Raw genomic sequence first — 7,438 nt, forward strand, 5'->3', positions numbered from 1 at the left:
CATAAACACAGGAATGAACACCAGAAAATTCTAGCGGACTAAAGAATCAGAAAAGGAAAGTCAATATGTACAGGACAGTGCCAAAGACTGGGTGACAGGACAACAGAAATACTGGGGCAGGTTTGAGAGCCCGGACTGCATGAGACCTTGCTCTGCCACTTGGGAGATGAGGCCCTGGGCAGAGATGTTTGGTGATTTTTTTGTGTTTCCTGGGCATCTTAGTCTGAGGCTGCAGTGTGAATGCAGGACAATTATTAGGACGTACTCCTGGGGAGTAAAGGAATTGAACTGGGTAGCAGGTGCAACAGATGTGTCACACAACCTCACGGGAGCTCTGGAGCTGGCGCGGCCCTTCGGACTTGGCCCCAAGGAGGCCAGAAGGCTGGGTCTTTGAGTCCCACATGTACAATCACTGGATGTGGGAGGGAACGGGGGGTGGCCCGGTGCCTCCCATCAGGCAGGGGCAGTTCCTGGAGAGTCTCAGCTCTGAGCCCTCCGCAGCCAACCCTTCCGGCAGCTGGGGGAATGAGAATGGCGTGCCATGGAGTCCACTGCTGGGGCTTTGCCTTATCTGTTGGGAGGCTCTTTGGGTGGAGGCTGGCTGAGGGAATGCTATCACCTAGAGCTTCTCAAGGCCGAGAGGAGGTGGTGCAAGTCCAGCAGTTGAGGGGCCAAAGAATGACAAGGCCAGTGAATCCAAGGGGGACAGGGCTCCAGCCTGACTGCTGAGAAGTAGTTGAGGGCAGTGGTAAGGGTGAGGGGTCTGGAGTCCGGCATCTTGGTCTTTCGTCTGCCGCTTACCAGCAGTGTGACCTTGGGCATTACTTCATCTCTTTGCCCCTGGAGTGTTCAGAATAGTACTTACCTCATCGAGTTGCTGTGAGGCTAAATGAGATAATGCGGGCAGACCACTCAGTGCCGGCCCATAATAAGTAGGGCTCTAGAGAGGGGGGCAGCCGGTGTCATTATTGTTGTTAACAATTTCACCAAACTCGGAGGAAGACCCCAGACAAATATTGGGAGCCAGAGTCCCCATCCAAGAGGTCAAAGAGTTAGGGAAATCAGATCAGACACAGAGCGAGAGGTGTGTGTTTGTGAAGGGTGGGAAGTCTCAATAAATACCCAAGAGAGGGCTGTTGCCCCCTGACTCTTATGTGTTCTCAACTGTAGGATATACGGCAGAACCAGCCCTATCAAAAAGCCGAGAGTAAAACAGAACCTATCTCTGGGGAGAAAGTTGCTATCTTCTTCATTTTACCCTATTCCTTCACTTACATTTAATGGCAAACTAATGCTTCCCACTGTGTTCCCTTTATCCTGAATTCCAAGTCCTGGCCTTGCCACCTCCCGCCTGTATGGCCTTGCAAAAGTCACATGACCTCTCTGTCCTTCAGTTTCTTCATCTATGAAATAAGATGAGTAATACCTGATCTCACTTGCTGTTGTGAGATCCAGATGAGATATTATACTTGGATGTAGTTTGCAAACTGTAAAACACAATATAGCTGTCACTGTTACGGGGATTATTCTGCTGACTGCTTTTTTTTTTGATATGGTGGTTATAGCCAATAGAGGCTGGAGAGGACAGTCACAGGTTAATGAACATGAAAGAGTGAGAAATCCCTGGTGAAAATAATGATCTAAGTAATTCTAAGTAATAGCTTTCCTATCTGAGTGAAGATGATACTGTTTCTGTCCCTTCATGTATTAAGGGCCTTTTTTGTGTCCCAGACTCTGTCCAGGGCCCTTCAGATCTAGGGAGATATAAGATACGCTGCATTCCTTCAAGGCATCCATGACATCTGTTTGGTCATGTGTGTTAAGTTCGTTTTCCATTGGTAACAAAGGATTTGCACGCGTTCACCCACACTCCATCCTCCAGTCCCTAAATCACCGAGGTAAAGCCCTCGTGGGAACATGAGGATCCTGCCAGGTGTATGTCACCATGAATTATAGCCGTGCTGGGTGAGGCAGCAACGTTTGGCTACACACCTCATTTCTGGGGTGGTGATACCCAAATGTGACACACACCAACACGTTTAAGGTCTTAATTAAATGGGAGTTGGGGAGCGGGGTCTTCTGACGAACAGGAATTTGAACGTTTAATGAATTTTAATTTATCAACCTTTCTTTTATGAGTAATACTTTTATTATGACTGTCATTATTTTGGTCTAGTTTTTTGTTGTTTTTTTAAAAAATTTTTTATTGAAGTACAGTTGATTTACAATGTTGTGTTAGTTTCTGGTATATAGCAAAGTGATTCAGTTATATATATATATATATCCTTTTTCATATTCTTTTCCATTATGGTTTATAACAGGATATTGACTATAGTTCCCTGTGTTGTTGTTTATCTATTTTATATATAGTAGTGTGTATCTGCTAATCCTGAATTCCTAATTTATCCCTGTTTTGTAGCTAAGTTCATTTGTATCATAATTAAGATTTCACATATAAGTGATATCATATGATATTTGTCTTTGTCTGGCTTACTTCACTCAGTATCATCATCTGTAGGTCCATTCATGTTGCTGCAAATGGCATTATTTCATTCTTTTTTATGGCTGAGTAGTATTCCATTGTGTATATGTACCACATCTTCTTTATCCTTTCATCTGTGGATGGACATTTAGGTTGCTTCCATGTGTTGCCATTGTGAATAGTGCTGCTATGAACACTGGGGTGTATGTATTTTTCTTTTCTTTTCTTTCTTTTTTTTTTTTTTGGCCATACTGTGTGACATGTGGGATCTTAGTTCCCTGACCAGGGATTGAACCCGTGCCCCCTGCAATGGCAGTGCGGGGTCTTAACCACTGGACCGCCAGGGAAGCCCCTGCATGTATCTTTTCAAATTAGAGTTTTCTGGTCTAATTTCTAAAAATCTTTCCCTGCTCCATGGTCAGAAGGTTTAAAAGGTTTTCTTTTGACATTTAAATCTGAAATTTAACTAGAGTTGATTTCTATGTATTGTGGGACTTAGGGATCTAATGTCTTTTTTCTTCATATGCATATATTTTTTTAAAGTAGAGGACGTTTCCAAGATGATAGGAAATGTGAATGTTATGAAAAAGGAAAAGACAAACAAACAGAATTGGGTTCGAGATTATAGGAGGTTAAGAAGAAAAGACTAGCTAGCCCTCAACATTTATTAAATCCAAGGGGTAACCATGGGTGTTTTCCCTGCTCCCCTGTCCCTTTGGCATGTGTCAGTTTGGGCTTAATTCAGCATCCGTATTGATTGGATGCATCCGTGAGCTAGGTTGGGTCATGGTGGTGAGGAAGAGCACTTATATAAAAGCCATACTATTAATTTGTTCACTTACCTTAAAAATACCTATTGAGCATCTGGAACTGATACACAAAAAAGAAAAAGGATAATCTCCGTCCTCAAGGAGCTCATTGGCTGAATAAAAACACAGTGTGGTCTTCAGTGTAGTTTCATAAATGGATGTGAACACCTTATGTTCATTAAGCCTTAACAGTTAACAAAGTACAGTCGTCCCTCGGTATCTGTGAGAGACTGCTTCCAGGACCCCTCGCGGGTACCGAAATCCAAGGATGCTTAAGACCCTTAGTGGGTCCACAATAACCACAGATTCCACCTCCATGGATACGGAGGGCCAACTGTACTCTGTCTATGCTTTCCCACTAGTATTCGTGACCCCCTTTTATACGTTTAATTGAGATTCACAGAGGCTCAGGGACTCAAAGGAAACACAGCTAGTTAGTACAGGGCCAGAAGTAGAATCTAGATTTTTCTCTTAGTTTGGTGTTTTTTTCAGCTATGCCATCTCTTTTTTTTTTTTTTTTTTTTTTTTTTTTTACGGGCCTCTCACTGTTGTGGCCTCTCCCATTGCGGAGCACAGGCTCCGGACGCCCAGGCTCGGCGGCCATGGCTCACGGGCCCAGCCGCTCAGCGGCATGTGGGATCTTCCCGGACCGGGGCATGAACCCGTGTCCCCTGCATCGGCAGGCGGATTCTCAACCACTGCGCCACCAGGGAAGCCCTATGCCATCTCTTAATCTCAATTTTCTAATGGAGTTTATTACACAATTCTGCTAAATCTCTTTCTATCTTTCCATCTATCAGTCAGTCTCTATCCTTCCATCTACCAGTTTATCTGTCCACGTATCTACCTTTGTGTATACATTCATCTGTGTATACATTCATCTGTGTATACATTCATCTGCTAATCTGCCGACCAAACTGAGTAGATAGAGTGGGTGATGGGAAGAGAATTGGGGAAGGATTGAGGCTTCCTGACTTCGGCCAGTTCCCAAGCTCCTTTCCAGCCAATTGCCTAACATCAAGCAAGTTACTTCATCTCTTTGCAACTCATTTTCCACATCTGTAAAATGAGGGATGTGGCCTAAATGCTTTTTCAAGTGTGGTCTGGTTCTAATGTGATTGCTACTAACTTGATTTTTCAAAGTATTGTCTCATTTAATACTGTTTTATTCACTAATAGGTAATTGACTTCACATGTGTGCACCTTTTGTCTATGATTTGGGGCAGATTTCTCGCTGAGCCTCAACGTTTCCTGAGAACTAAGTGGCCCAAGAAAGGGGAATAATAAGACTAATCTTGCAGGACTGTTGTGATAATTAAATGGGATATATATGTATATCAGTTAGGAAAGTTTTTTTAAAAATTTATTTTATTGAAGTATAGTTGATTTACAATGTTGTATTAATTTCTGCTGTACAGCAAAGTGATTCAGTTTTATATATATATAAAACTGTATATACAGTTATATATATATTATTTTTCATATTTATTCCATGATGGTTTCTTATAGGATATTGAATACAGTCCCCTGTGCTGTACAGTAGGACCTTGTTGTTTATCCATCCTATATATACAATAGTTTGCATCTACCAATCCCAAACTCCCACTCCATCCTTCCCCCCAACCCCTCCTTGACACTACAAGTCTATTCTCCATGTCTGTCTGTCTCCAGATACATGCCCAGGAGTTGTTACAAAGAAAGAGTGACCGTGCATTTGCTCGAAACTTTTTCATCCTCATTTTTACAATCCAGGAATTTCAAAATACTTAGGGAGTGTTAGGTCATCTGCAGACCTTTTTCTCTTGTTACTCACCCACAGTCCGACAGTCTGCTCTGAATCTCTGCGGGTTGTCTCACCCATACCTGCAGCCCAGGATTGAGTGACTCAGCCTGTTGGATAACCCCCTTTTCCCCAGTATGACGTGTCAACTTTGTTTCATTGCTGTGGCATGTTTAATGCCCTGAGGCTGATAAACAAGACGACTGAGGCAGGAAACAAAAGCAAATTCCCTCCTTCTGAGTCAAAGCAGGAGGTCTGCCAATCTAGACCTAGGAGACAGGCTCTTCCACCTTGCTTAGACCTCCAGGGAAGTTGTTTTTCTCTTCCTTAAGCTCCCTCCCTTCCTTCACCTCTTACCCCCAAGAAAAGAAGCCATAACCTGGGAGCTCTTTTTACCTGAAAAATAAATCCAGGGGCAGGATCTTTCATGTTGCGTTTATCAAAAAAGAGAATGCTTATGTCATTGACTTATCTAAAATCGAATATTGGTTTCTGCAAGGTTTGATGTGTCTGGTGTTTGTGGAACTGGGTTACACATTAGGATTCTCTGACTACAGCACAGCTGGATTGTCTGTGCAGATGTGGAAGTGTGTGGTCATGAAGACACCATGATATAATGAACGGAAAAGGCAGAGATTTGACATTTCTGAACCCCATTTTCCTTATCTGGAAATGGGGATAAAAAATAACTCCTTTGGGGGTTTTTGTGAGAATTAAATGAGAGTATGTGTAAGGCACATGTAAAAATATAGCCTTGATCTAGACGAAGGTAATTCTCCCCATGGACTTTCTATGTAACCCTCACCACATTACTGGTTTCTGCCTTAATTGTCCCAAATGACAAAACAGATTATTATATTTGCCACAGAATCATGTTTTCAGAAGCTTGAACTAGTAAAGTATAAATTAGTCCAACTTTTCTGGAGGCAATTTAGCATTATCTATCAAAAATTAAAATCACAACCAACCTACCAATCCCACAACAGGACACTGGGTAATATAAATCTATAAAAAAGAATACCATCTAGGCAGCCGTTAAAAATCATGTTGTAGAAGAACATGTATTCTTATGGGAACTATTCATTCTGTATCACTAAGTGAAATATGCGAACAGTAAAACAGGATACACCGTTTGATATTTTTAAAGAAATAAATAAGAATAAATAAGAAAGTCACATATACACATGGAAAAATATACTGGAAGGTACCAAGCAAAACATTAATCATAGTTTTCTATGGTTAGAATCCAAGTGATTTTTGTTGTCTTTCTTTGTGCTTTTCTCTGTTTTACAAGTTTTCTTTTCTGAGTATACTTTATTTCTTTAATTAGAAAAAAATGTTTTTAAAGTATGGCTACAAAATGAATCTGGTTTTCAAATGAGCATTATCGTTTAATCCATGATCTCTACCTTTAAAATGCTTTAGAATGACTTAGAAAAGAGTTTATAAATGTGTGCACAGGAGGAAGGCTGAGAGGAAATACATAAAAAAGCGAACAATATTATCCCTCCGTGGTAGTTTATGAGTGATTTTATCTTTCATCTTGCACTTTTCTGTATTCTCAAAATATCTAGAATCCACATGTGTTACTTTTAGAAATAGGAAAAATGCTTTTGAAATATCTGTTGAATACTTATTGTTTATTAAAAGTCATGTCTTCTTACTGCCTCCTGTGAGAGCTGGTTGATGTGAGCTTTTCTCTTAGCTGAATTTAGTTTACCTTGCGGTAAATAAATTGGCTCAGAGGAAGCCCATGATTCTCAGTTTCATGATGTCTAATTTGAACAAAATCTAATTTCTTTTCTTTTAAAAACCTTTCATTCATAGTTCGGGGTGATTTTAATTTGTGATATCAAGTTATTCAAAGCTCAAGTTCTAAGCTGCTGGAGGGCAGACGGTTCTCAAACACAGCCAGCTGAATCGGAGGAAAGGCTGAAAATCTGGGCGATTCTGGCCTCGAAGGATTGTCAGCCTGATTCCAGATCAAAGGGGCTCGGATAAATGCATTCACTTTAGATTCCTGCTCCCTGAGCCTCAGACCCACTGGATGCTTTTGCCCATCTGGGCTGAGCCCCGTAGGCGGAATGTGTCTTGAGGTCACATCTCAAGCACAGATCTCCATGTCTGGTCAAACAACCAGAGTGTGTTTACCGACGGGAGTGATATTTTCAAGGTCAATGTTGGGTTTCTAGCAAAAGAAAAAAATAATTGATTTTCAAGCTAGAAAATAGGGAAAAAAGCAAACGAAGCTGTAGGTCTGTTTTGAAGCTCTCCATCCAGCAAATAATTTTAGGGATGCCTGCAAGTAGATGACTTTGGGACCAGATTACATTTTCCCCATCTTTTTTTCTCTTAAAGGATAAGAGT

The sequence above is a fragment of the Kogia breviceps genome, chromosome 2 (genome assembly GCF_026419965.1).
Source record: "Kogia breviceps isolate mKogBre1 chromosome 2, mKogBre1 haplotype 1, whole genome shotgun sequence".
Classification (NCBI taxonomy): Eukaryota; Metazoa; Chordata; class Mammalia; order Artiodactyla; family Physeteridae; genus Kogia; species Kogia breviceps.